This window comes from Protopterus annectens, chromosome 15.part0 (assembly GCF_019279795.1).
Source record: "Protopterus annectens isolate FY-2018-M chromosome 15.part0, PAN1.0, whole genome shotgun sequence".
Lineage (NCBI taxonomy): Eukaryota > Metazoa > Chordata > Ceratodontiformes > Protopteridae > Protopterus > Protopterus annectens.
Window position 1 is genome coordinate 480,497,788 of NC_056749.1, and position 14,378 is coordinate 480,512,165.

The following is a 14,378-nucleotide window of genomic DNA, read 5'->3' on the forward strand; positions in this document are numbered from 1 at the left end:
GTAAGGATGGAGGCATCCCCCCTGCACATTTTTTTCATACAATGTTCAGTTGTCTTGTGCCAGTTAACAGAATGCAATTCGGCCAGTTTGTGAAGCATTTCACTAAACACTGATTACCCTATTAGTTGAAAAGTGAGAATGCAAATACATCTTGGAAATGATAATGCACAAAAAAGAAACATTCTACATGCAAACAAGCAGTCAAAACTGTAAAAGGTAGTGTCTAGTTTTTTTTACCAAATTTTCTTAGCAAAATCCATGTAACTAGACTCTTGCTGGAGTAAATACATATATAAATAACCAGAATACAGGGAAGTTCCGTATTAATTCTTTTAACATTTAAAAGGCTTTCGAAAGGTACAGCTTTTGTTATATAACATGAAATTTATTGTGATTGAAGACGTAATTACAACAACCAGACATTATGGAGAAAAGGCTATTTAACAACCTATATAGCCATAATTATAAAGCATGTTACAAATGTGCTGTTGTTTAATTAAAATTCTAGCACATGTCAATTACTTACAAAATGTATTATATACATTGTAGGTGCATGGTTATACCCATAACGAAAAACTAAAAAGTCTGTAGTTGGCAAGAAAGTTGGTCCTGAATAGAAAGGATATAGTAACACCACGGACTAGGTCACTAGACTGAATGGAATTAAAGAATCCATATATAACAAGTCGAGGCTCGAGACAGGACTAGCAATTGTACAGCAGGAAAAATATGAAACCTGCTAATGGAATTGCTTTACTTAAGCAATATTTCTTCGTGGCTCTGAAGAGCACGTTAATACTTTTTCTGCAAATTTGAAATGCTGAATACATTCACATTTACTGCATATCTGCTACTGCCCCTCAATATTTACTTATATGTCTTTTTTTTATTCTTACCCGTTTGTGCTTATGAATGCCACACCACGACAGCCAATTGCCGGGGGGACTGGGGAAGTTTGCCACTAGTAACCCCATTTCCAGACAGCTGCCATACCTAAGCAGCTCTGTACTTTTGCTTACATAACATTCTGCCCAACTCTCAAAACATCTGCAATTTACACATTTGACAATTAGACAGCTTTGAAAATCCTTGTCAAGTAGGATACGTCATGTACAGTGCAATAGTGATTATCTGACAAAGTAAGTTGTGCTCAAAATACTAGTTTCCACAGGCAGATTTGTCAACTCTGATCTCACTGTAGTGTTACCTCAACGTCCCTTTTTCTTCTACATAAGCAAATTTCTATAACTTTAAATGCGTGCTTAAATTGTTCCAAACTTTGCTTTTCGTTCAGCTGGAACGTAATCCACGAAGGTTCCTTTTCCAACCAGGAACTGGCAACAGCAGCAGTTCCACGTTCCTTTTAACAAACCCAGCCCATATTTTGTTCGTCCCAGCTTGCCAAGTGTATGTGGATGTTACACAGTCATATCTCAAAAGAGGACTTACACGACGCTTTCCGTTGCTGAGACTAAGCCGTGACATTATGCGCGCACCTGCACACAGCCCTTACATATTGTGAAAAATAGACGTGGACGCGCAACAGGTAGTTCAGGTGAACTCCGGCAGGAACTCGTGAGTCAGGCTTTGTGGTAACAGGACCTCAACAGCACGCGGTAGGTGGTATTCAAACCTTACAGTGAGTTTCAGCAAAATCGAAAAACAGATGCGATACACTGTTATATCAGTACTACTAGATCTATTAGTCTTTTGTTCTAAATATCATTGTAGTAGGATAGATAGTAGTACAAGTCATACAAACTTCTAGGCAGTACAGCGGGTAGTTATTATTAGGAGGTACGTAGGTCATGTATCGCGTTTGTATAGGTGTGTGGGGCAAGTACACTACATTTTCTCTGTGTGTTTGTAGTTCTTGCATATAGCTTACTTGTCTTGATGGTAAGATCATTTTTTTCCCAGGTATTTATATGTTTTCACAGGGCTTTACTCAGGTTGCGATGTGACTTCTGTTAAGACTTTCTTACGTCACCGCCAAGAAAGATAGATTCCTATTTTGCCAGTACCACAGGGTATATTGCAAGAAAAGCCTGGCAACAGCCGTATGTGCTTATACGCTGTCACTTTCTGAGTTAAGGCAGCACGCTAGTAACTGAAATATTTTAATGTCATATGGGTTGAATAATGCCTGTATAGTCTCAGCTAGGGACCAACCTTTTATGTTAATATATGTTTCCCTTTGCACTTACAAACATTTCAGTAGTTGACGCCTTAAAATGATTTCAGTAGTTTGCCATCTGGGCCTAAAGCATAGGTGATACTGATGGCAACTAAGTGCAAATGGAGGTGTCCACCCTGATTAAGAGAAGGTAAATTACAGTGATAAGAACTAGTTGAGCCCATGTTAATACTGCTCCGGGTGTTTCAGAGTAGTAGGCGATCTATTCATCTGATGTTGTTGAATAGGACTGATGTGACCCTGAACATCACTTTTGATCAACTGCTAGCATTATCTGTGTCATACATTTGGCATAATTACAAGTGCTAAGCACTTTCTATACCAAATAGCCCAAGGGCTATTTCAATTATTCAGATTTTCAAAAAACATCCAGAATTTTGCCTCATACCTTTGGTCTGTTCCTCATAAAATCTGTGGTTTTCACACAAATCACTGGGATGATCTGAAGTCACTAAATAATGACATACATTTGAGTTTCAGACTTCATATCGTTCATAAAATGCATGTTGAGACATATCCTGTTATTCTAGTAACTTTCTAAGTTTATAAGAGCACTATTTAAAAATCTGTCCCTATTTTTAGACTTTTGCCCCCCCCCCCCCTTATGTCAGGCTTTGTTTAGATTTATTGTGCTAAGAGTTTGAGAAGTATGCATGGCATCGGTTCTTTTTTCAACTCTCTCACAAAAAAAAAAAAAACATATTGAATAGTTAAAAATAGGTACCACTGTGTGAGCAGCAGCAGTCATGTTCTGCACATTTCTTACATTTTTTTTTTCATAGTGAAAGCCATTTACAATCAAAACTAAAATGTAATTTCAACACTAGATGAAATTAAAAACTTCCATAGTGATTTGTTCTGGCAAAGCTATAGCCCCTACAAACTTCTAAGCTAAATATATTAATTTAAGATCACATGTCATGGAGAGCAAAGGAATACTTTGTTTTATAATGAAAATAAGCATTCCCTTTATTGAGAGTTACTGCAACATCTGTGTTAGTGTATTTATTTTAGGGACCAAGGTAGTACAAGAGGGCAGATGTACTGTCTCTACTTTGGAGGTACAAGGGGCATAACCTTGTATCATGCTTATTCATTGTACTGCCAGATGTGTGTGTGTGTGTGGGGGGGGCTGGCATAGTGGGTGGCAGTTTGGCATAATTTAAGGTGTTTACCTTACAGACACAAAGTGTAGGGACTGATTCTCACACAGAGTAGTTGACTAGGCTTAAAATGGCCCACAAAGGCAGCTAGCCTAATACTAACCTATGAATTTGTGTTCCATACAATAATATAGATACAGTTTTATTAGTCTTCATGCAATTTCCTGTTTTAACCAATTTTATTTTATGTTTTAGGTTTCTTTTATTTCTGTTAATGTAGTTTAAAAATACTTTGAATACAAGAAAAAACTAATTTAATAATGTAATCTACAGTGAAACTACACCACTTTTTTCTAATAATTTATATGTTGCCGACTTCTGCATGTAGAATTAATGTAGTAAGTTATTTCTTTGAACTGTTGTGCTCACTTATGATGACTCCTGCATATAAAACTTAAATTGTCAATAGTGTGATATTAAAACTGTAAACTGTAGCTATATTAACCTGATAAAGCAAAGTGGGCACTGTTCAAACTTTTAGCCAGGGAAAATACCATTTCATCATCATGTATCTATTGACAACTAACTTTACATTTTGGTGTACTGCCTTTAATTATGTTTAGTGGCAGTCTATCTGGATGCTCTGTCTGCATGATGCAACAAACATTTGTTTAAAAAAATGTGAAAAGCAGCACAAATCTGAAAGTTGTTTAGAACTCATGAGGTATACACATTTTTAGTCCAAACTGTAAACTTTTTAATTCGATCTTCAAGTACTGTAAATGTACAATCTGCCATTATTTCTCATAGTAATAGCTCTATGCTGTGTACTTCAGTTCAGGCTTACTTACATGTGTTGTGCTTTACTTTAGATTTACCCTTACTTTTTGACAAGACCAGAAGATGTGAAACTGAGAAACTGCTTTAACAATACATTGTATCTATGATGTCTAAAAAGTTTTGTAGTTGCAATTTTGAGAACTGGTTACTTAACTGCTATAGATATGCCCCTGCACCTCACTTTTTGATTTTTGTTGATGAAGATTTACCACCATTTTCAAAATATTTGTATAGAATGGTACATTGACACAATTGCCCAGTAGCCAGGTTTTTCTTAACATATGATCAGATACCAGAATGCTTACAACTGTTCTGAGTGTGTACCTTTAACTCCTAGTGGGTGTGGCCTCAGCCTTTAAAATTTAAGTTATCGCCTTACAATTCTAACAAATACTCACTGACAGAGGTCAGATATCAATACAATTGTGTTTGCCATCATGCATGCTTCAAGATAAAATATTCTGATACCTTGTATGCAGCATGATTTTTGGAATTATTAATGCAAATATGAACAAGTAATATTTGATGCCTAATGGAACAGTAGGAGGTAACTGCATATGCACCTGAAGGCATCACTTGGATGCAATCAGTGATCTTTTTTGGGTTGTCAGTTTGGAAATGATAAAACCAGCAACAAGTGCACACCATCTGCTGCTCCCTTTACTCCACCCATTTTGTTATTAAGATATGCAGTGTGGCCCTTTCAAAATTTAATTTTCATGCTAGAAACACCACTGAAAACAACAGTAAATCATATGGTTACCATTAAGCTTCTACATAACACCATAGACACTATAAATGTTATTTATGGTGTTTACCTATAATTTGATTCTGTGGCATAATGGCTGTGCATGCTGTAGCAAGTCTGTTCTTTGTTCTGTGCAGCTTCTATCTCTGCTTTGCTGACTTGTTCTGTTGAGACTTTGTTTACGCATCTATTTTTGCAGTCTTCATATTATAGTGCAGTCTTCTAGCCAACAACAGGACATGTCCTTCACTACCAAGACTACATCTCACAAGTCTGAGGGTCCCTAGCAAGCTGATGTCTGATTATAGAGCTTCAAAAACTAAGGGATTGTCACTGACATCTGAGCAATTATTGTGCAGCTGTACTGTGTAGAAAGAGAAGGTCAGTATTGGCATACTTTGTTTTCTATGCAGCCTGAGGAGTAGATACCCAAGGTAGGAAGCACAGGGATTCTAGGACAAGCCTTCCTCTGGTCAAGATTCTGTCTTTACACTGCCATAGCAACTCTTTCCTCTATATCAAAATGTCAAACCCTGATCTTCGGTATACTAGACCACATCCCACCCACCAGTCAAATTATTTCATACTAAGTGATTAACTTAATCCTTTTTGGACTCTTCCATTAGTACATTAGTGAATTCTCTGCTGACCATAAACTGCCTCAAGTGCTGAATGACCCAATTAGACAAAATAAGCTGTTTAATCATCACTCTGTCCTAGACCTGACAATTACTACTCATTCAGCTAACATACTATCCATAACCACCCATCCTCCTCATTCAGTGGCCACTGCACAATTATCTTCAGTATGCAAACTCTCATTCTTAAACTTCCTGCTATGGTAATCTCCTCCAGACCAAAATCACCATATAACATCTGTGCACTCTTTTCATCTCAGTGTTGAATTGGCCCCTATTCTCTCCTTTAATTATGTCAATTCCATAACTACTCTCCTCCCTCAACAGCTTCATCCCAACCAAAAGACCTATGTATTTATTTAGCTTTGTTTTATTTTATCAATTTCCACCTTAAAAGTCCAACTGGGCAAGGCCCATTTTCATTACAGGCTCATTGAGAAACATTCTAGTAAATTACATTTACAATTTCATTATGTATGATAAACAATAAATACATTTCCAAACAGTAATAGTTATAGTAAACTGAAATACATTTACACTAGTAACAGTTGTAGAAGTACATTTCAGTAAAGGAAACTATTTTTGACAGCTGTATATGCAGATTGTACATCTCTTTTTACAGTATACAAAGTGCATTGTATTAGAGACAAATCTATGTAAGACAGTCAGACAGATGAACTATCCATTATGACAGGACAGCGGTTAGAGAAAGTTATGTATGAAGTGAAATATGGAGTTTAATGGAAGTGGATAGGAAAAAGGGTTTAGTGGAAAGAGAAAGATATTATATTGCATAAGAAGTTAAAATGAGATATGAGGTTTGATGTAAGCAAAATAGAAAATGTGTTAGGGTAGAGATAAAGATAGGATTTAGCATAGGAGTAGAGTCATTATTAAAGATAACCTCTAGATATAGTGCTAAAAGGAACTAGTTAGTGATAGTGAGCTAGGTGGAGTATGAGAGAATAATTAGATATGGTGGGTGAGTGAACAGTTATACTGAAGAGTTAATGTGGAGAAATGGCAGTGGTATTTCATCTTAGGAAGAAAAATTGAAGGATAAGCAAGCAGAGCTGTAAGAGATGAAGATAAGGGAGGTCTCACCCAAGTGAGGAGCATGAGTGTAACCAATACTGACTGAGATGTGATTTAGAGTTTGGAGATGTAGTGGGAGTACATTGAGCCCTGGCACAGTTGTTTGGCTTATTTATGATAGGAAATTATTTTTCACTCAAATGTAGGACCCAACTAGCAGAGTAGGTCTGTGGGGTATCTTTTAGTGCTTGGCATTTTTCTGGAGAATGAATAAGATTGTATGTGGTAATTAGTTGTGTAGAAGTTAGGTAGTGCAAGCCAGTTTAGTTGTTTTAGGGCTTCACAATGATATGATCTATGTGTAAGATGGGTAGCAACTGTAGCTACTTTGTTGCAGCCAAAGGTGTGTTTGGCTTTGTGTGTGACATTTAAGTTTGTGAGGATAGAAGAAGCATGTAGGAGCAATGGAAGTAAGTAGCTTAAGGCTGTTTTCCTTGCAGTGTCAGTAGGGTATTGTTTGACCCTTTGGAAGGATCCAAGTTTCTGATGTGTTTTTTAAGAATTTGCAATATGTGATGGTCTTATTTGAGATTGTTGTCAATTATAATGTCTAATAACTTCGTTTAGTTTACTGTCTCAATTTTAGTGTTATTGAATGAAGTTATATTGAAAGATTACACGAACGCAAATGCAACGTTCAACCAGAAATCCAGGAGCGAACCACCATATAATCAGCCAGCAAAATTTATTCATAAAGCAATCACAAAAAAGTAAATGGTTAGCGCTTTCGTATAAGTAAATGTTATACTTCATCAGACATTCTTTTGAAATTTTGAAACTCTCCACACCTTATAAATACTCTCAATCATGATGTCATTTCCTGTCATGAATTAACAAAATGTATAATCTAAACAAACATTTAAAAAGACAAATTTAAAAAGGTCATGCCCTAATCATGCTAAATTATTCCACTAAATTACAATAAATACTAAGTCTATAAAAATGTATATATATATTTAAAACCACTAAACTAGGGCTGTCCAAACTTTTGGCTTGCTGGGGCCGCATTGAACGAACAGAAATGGTCTTGGGGCCACATATAAAATATATCATATAGTTAACTCTTTCGTTGCTCCGGAAGACCACAGTCGACCTCCTGGCTGTACTGTAGGTGCATTTGAACAATGAATAAATGTAATAAATGCCTAATATTTGCCTTAAAATTCTAATTCTCATTCTGATTCTAATTCTCTAATCTAACAGTTAACTCTAACATCTTAGATAATATCTATATATCTATATTTTTTTTTTTTTTTTTTTTTTTTTTTTTACAAATAAACAGATATTCACTACAGCACTAGCATTTCTCACTGGAAAAACCATTCCAGCAGTCCAACTATGTAAAATGTCAACATCAGGAGTCCTACAATACTATAATCCACAAAAATAACCCAACAAATTTGCAATAAAGCAAAGAATTCATATTACTGACTTAATAAAACAATTCTGAATAAGCTACAAAAGGGTCTCACCCAAACAAATAACTGGTGCCAGAAATATGGCCTCAAGCTAAATGCCAAAAAATGCATCATCTTCCCCTTTGAGGAGAGTGATGTCCCCACAAATTATCACATTAATAACAATGTTGTAAGCACACAATAAGTTGTATGGTACTTAGGCACCCAGGTTGATAGAAACCTGACTTTTGACCACCATGTTGTCTCCGTTGTAAGGAAAGCTTTTTACATGGCCCACTTGATTAGTAAGGGTATCTCATCCAGGGACAAAGAGGTCATAACATCCCTGTATTCTTCCTTTACAAGAGCCATTATTGAGTGCAATGCCCCTTTTGGCATGTGCCTCAGCAAAACACCCTGCCAAAAGAAAGACTACAACCATTTCTGACAAAAAAGGTCAAAGGACTAAGTTCACTTAGTTATCCAAACAGACTAAAAAGCTTCTTGCTTTCCTCTGTCTCTCACTGGTCCCTATAAATTTCATCATTGGCTTGCTTTCCAGGCTAAGAAAGATCCTGCCTTAAGAGACTTCCTAGAATCTACCTCAGAAATACTGGTTATACTTAAAACGCTCGCTACAAAGACCACAGCTTTCACTGCAACATAAACAAGCCATTTTTTATGGACAGGTTCTTGACACAAAAACCTTCAACTTCTGTAAAAAGCTCTTCTCATTATCACAGTGTAGTTCAGCAACACGATGGCTGGATGGATAGCCATAAATGTAGTCCTTAGGTAAGTAGCATAGCCTTCATCAAACCAGATGGAAAATCCACATACTAACCTTTCCCAGCTGGATGGCTAAGATCTAATATTGGTTACTCAAATCTAGTTGCCCAAGAAGAGGGGCATGTTTAACTAAGAATTCCATTTGCAAAATTATATTCAGCTATGTACAAACAGCCTTCTCCTAAAAACTTGACTCATTGATATTTGCCTTGCTGTAATTATAACTGTAAAAAAAAATGTTTTTAAGTTTATTCTGTACCTCAGTGATTCTCACTGTTACGAAATGTAATCTCTGCCATATTGTATGAGTACTACATCTATAATTTGCTGTCTCCCTCTCTCTCTCTCTCTCTCATGTATTGTATTATATTGTTTTGTGTTATTTTTGGAGCTTTTCTCCCCGGGCCTCTGCTGAAAATGGACCTGTGCCCAGTCGGACTTTCCCGGTAAACAAATGTAAAATAAAATAAAATAAATAAAAATAAACTTCCTTCCAATCTAAAGCCATTTGACAGACATTTTAATTTGTGCAGAAGTTACTTCCAGACTGACAGTTTACTGAGCTGTAATGCTGACCTTCGCTTTTGAAAAAAACAAATTCCCAGACTTTGTCAATAGCTCCAAGTGTAGAGAGGATTATTTATTTATTATATATTTATTTATTTTTGGAAAACATCTTTAAAACTGTTAAATTGATTACACACCCAGAAACACAGAAAAGTTATTGTGATTATGTAAACCACAGACTGCTGCAAGAAATCAAAGTCACATTAGCACTCTATGCTTATGTCCAAACAGATGAATCATACCTGTAAATTCCAAAAGAAGTAAAGTAGCTTAATAAGAATGTTATTTGCAAGGTTACATGGCAGTTTATGTTAGAAATAAGCAGAGATATTAAAAAGGATCTGTTTTTCATAATTATGCCGAAAAGTCTTCCAAGGTAAATACAACTTCTGATTTAGTATGGAACCATACCTCTCAACCTTAGAGCAAGAAATCTGGACAAAGCAAAAATTAAAAGTGGGACACAGGCCCAAAAATACTTATGCATCACAGACACCATTGAAACAACTGTAGCTGCAAACATTATACATCACTTATAATCTTTCTATCCCATTATTGTCAGTTAAACATTATATGGCTCATTCAGTACTGCCTTCTTTTGCATCAAAGAAAACCATGCTTTGAAATGACAAATGCATTAAAAATAATAAATAAAACACATTGCATCAACATCCTGCAACTTCCTACGTGCAAGCAACCGCAGAGCTTTCACTGAAACTAGGGCTGCTTGTTTCCCCAGAATGACAGCTCTCCCTAATTAAGTCTAATGGTATACAATCTACCAGTATCTGGATTACCTGAAATAAATTAAATTATGGCCTGTAAATTGAAAGTACACTTTGTTTAATTAAACTATATTTCTAAGCCCACTTACTATATTTTTCAGTAACATCTCAATATCCATTTCCAGGTCACTTTACAAGACATTGGCAGTGGTAGACTTGGCATCCTTCAGAACCCCACAGGCCCACGCTAATACATTGTCCATTAAATGTAAATATCAATCCACTGTAAATGGCAATAAGCTATGTCTTAAAAAATCTACTTCTGGCATGCATACCCAAGTATTAGGATTTGAAACAAAGAAACATATTCTCCACAGTCTGTAAGTCTCTGTCTTTAATAACATTCTACTGTTGCAGCACTCCCAACACATAAGCACACACATACACACTAAAATCCAAAACATTTAAAAAATGACATTGTACCCATTTGATTTGCCAGTATTGATGATCCGCCAAAGCTATGCTTACTGTTGTCCAATCTACCACTGCTTAGAACCCACCAATGAAAAAACAGTACTAGGTGCTTTTTTATTTGTCTGAAAAAACAATACAACTTTATATGCAACAGTCCCACATAGTCAGTCCACTACTGACCCATTAACCCTAGGCTGCTGTCTCATTCTTACTCCCTGGAACTGCATTACTTGGATGACTACTTTTATTTCCTAAGCAAAAGACACAAATTGGAAGATGAGGCAAAAATCCAGACATTCTTTGAAAATCCATACAGTTAAGAGGTATGAGTTCATGTTCAATACAACACTCTCCCTATCAGGAAAGCCACAATTTAATGAAAGTGTACTCTTAATGTATGATATATTTGAGAGCTAACTTGTTTGTGTTCAGTAGGTAGACTGATCATTGTTAGCCTCTTTGTGCATGCGTCTCTCTCTGTCATGCACACATATACACACATACACACACACACACACACACACACACACACACACACACACACACACACACACACTCTTCTTCTACTTTCACGCACACAATTCTGCTTTCATGTATGCACTCACTCACTCCGTACTTACCTATTAACACAGGTAATTGCTGTCCCTTTCAAAGGCAACAGCGGCAAATCCATGCATGAGTCGCTCTTCAACGAGAACACACACACTGATTGTTCGGCCTAAAATAATGCAGTAAACACACTGACCCTTTTTTGGCTCAAAAACAAAACTAGAAGGGTGCTTTGGCGCATGCGCACACCGACATTAGCGTTACAGGTCACGGGAGTGAAAAACACAAAACAAAAAAAGTGTTTTGGGGCATGCGTACATCCATGTTGCAGTTAGAGGTTGAGGGCCGCATGGAAGAGCTCTGAGAGCCGGCATGCGGCCCGCGGGCCGCAGGTTGGACACGTCTACACTAAACATTTTAAAAATTGCATATTATCTTACATGTAATAAATATAATAAGATGAATAAATATTTGATATATTAATATGTCAAAAATATGGAAGCATATAGTAATAGAAAATAAATAATTAATTATAATACAAACTACTTAGTTCCTATATCTATGCACTAATATCTAAATATTCATATATTTCCACTAATTTTATTTCTTTTAAGTGCCTTCAACTTAAGAATTGGGGCTATAGAACTACATTCATTAATTCCTGGCCAACTATCTGCTTGTAGTCTTACTTGCCATTCCAACTCTTTTAATTCTAAAAGCAAGCCGCATGGTTTCTTATCATCTATATCTACATGGTCTATAATAGTATAAGTAAACTGGTATCCAGGATAACTAATGGAATGTTTGGCTAAAGCATTATTTAAGTTAGATTTCCTAATAGCATATTCATGCTCATATATTAGTTGGGAAAATTTCCTTTTTGTTTTCCCTATGTAATAAGCTGAGCATGACTTACATGTACCTAAATATACTACAGCCTTCGATTCACAGTTGTATTTTCCTTTTATAACATATTTTCTCCCTCTTATAATAAACATGGTATTAACTTGTATTTTGTGGCACCATTTACAAAACTCACATTTTTTTCATACAATACATACTGTTATATTTATGTCCTTTTTTACATTTTAAAAGATCTTTTAAATTCTTTCCCCTCTTATTCACTATAAGTGGTTTTACACCAAATAAACTCCTAAAATCTTCCTCCTTACTTAAAACTATCCAGTTTTTCTCAAAAATCCATCTTACTAGGCTAAAATCCTCACTATATGTTATTAATAATGCCTCTGAAAACCTATTTATGTTATCATCTGGAATCCTATCTCTTGTGAAATATTAATATCTGAAACGCTAGTTTCCACTTATGTTCTTCTATTTCATTAGTATGACAAATGTTATTTAGAATGGGTTTGAAATAACCACTCTCCCTTTTCCTTCTTACTTCTTCTATGATGTCATTTACACGGGTACTGGGATATGCCCTAGCATGAAACATACTTCGTAGGTTGGTACACTCGTCTAGAAAGTCTTGCTGTTTAGTAATCATTTGTGCAGCTCTAACAACTTGCCCTTTTACCACTGATTTTTCCTGATGTTGTGGATGTGAGCTGCTGTAATGTAATAAGCTATCTGAATATGTTTCCTTTCTATATATTTGGGCTACATACCTTTCCTCTCTATATTCCTTACTTAACTTAATATCTAAATATTCCATATGGTCACAACTGACCTTCCATGTAAATTTTAAAAATGTTGTACTATTTATATATATCAAAAATTAATCTAACATCTTCTTAGTGCCTCTCCATATAATACCAATGTCATCCTGCAACCTGTGGTAAAATTTAATATATTCATAAAATCTACTATTAAATACATATTTCCTTTCCCAATAGGCCATGACAATATTGTAATAAGCCCCCCACATGATGACCCCATTGCAATACCTCTTCTTTGTAAATAGTACATACCATTAAATGCAATATAATTGTTATTCAGTACTATCTCTAATAATTCTATTAAGTTTATTTTATCTTGATGCATATGATGGTTCACTAACATTTTACTGGACCATTCTACACCTATATCTTATGGAATGACAGTATATAAGTCACATATATTAATTGTAACTAATATATCATTGCAATTATATTCTATGTCATTCATGTGTTGCAGAAAGGACCAGGAATCTTTACAAATCTGTTTCTCATTTTTAAGAATGTATTTAATTTCAAAATCTATATATTTAGCAATAGCTGAGGTAATGGAGTCCCTCCCATCTACTAGGGGATGTATTGGGGGATTGGAAATGGATTTATGTATTTTTGGCATTCCAAAAAACACTGGAACTCTTGCAGGTGAAACATTTAAGTAGTTATACATCTCAATACTAATGCGTCTATCAATAAACATATCATTTAATTGCATATATATTTTCTTATACGCTCCATTCATTTAATTCATTGAAACTTTCTGATAAGTTGCTGTATCTAGAATGTCTTGTAATCTACTATTATAATCTTACTGCACCTCCTCCTTTATCTGGTTTCATAATACGTACATTTTCTTTTTTCAGTTGGAATAATAACTTTTGTTCTTCAATACTAAGATTATTCCCTTCTTTCATTCTATTATTCTATTTATCCAAATTTGTAAGATCTATTTCACACGTTTTTTCATATACTACTAACCTAGGATGGAGGGGTGGGTTATATGTACTACTAATATTAAACATATTGGTATCCCTTAATATGTTACTCTGATATAATAATTTTAAATTAATTTTCCTAAGGTATATTTTCAAATCTAAAATAGTATTCATAAAATTACTATAAGCTGATGGAACAAACGTCATTCCTTTACCTAACAAATCCGCAGTTCTACAATCGATAGAAACACATGAAAAATTATATACTTTAAAGTCTTCATTTTGATTAGACACAACTGTACAGCTATTAAAATTATCATCACATAAATCAATGATGTCATTGATTATATTCAGTTCAACTTCTTGAATATTCAAGTCCTCCATTGTTTGGTTTTGGGCCTTGCCCATTGAAACCCCGACGATTGTTGATGTCCAAAAGAATGAGGGTTATTTCTATTTTTAAGTCTTTTGACCTCCTCAAAGCTGGATAATTTTGATCATATGTCTCATAATTAGTCTCATTGTCATTGTAATTCCAAGTTTCACCTCTTGCAGCTCTATTTGTATTATTATTAACCAGTGAATTTTGATTTTGAGACAAAGGGGGTCTAAGGTATGCAATACCATTAGCATACACTTGAATGTCTC

At 35.2% G+C, this 14,378-nt stretch overlaps 1 protein-coding gene across 1 annotated transcript in view; it reads left to right on the top strand.

Annotated features, from left to right (window-relative positions):
- Window positions 1-567: 567 nt before the first annotated feature.
- The window catches only part of LOC122789773 (synaptotagmin-like protein 2), a 1,041,792-nt gene continuing 1,027,981 nt past the window's right edge, over window positions 568-14,378 (top strand). Inside the window, exon 1 of the mRNA XM_044057212.1 lies at window positions 568-1,616. The gene's annotated coding sequence lies outside the window, so the exon portion shown is untranslated. The remainder of the gene's footprint in view (window positions 1,617-14,378) is intronic.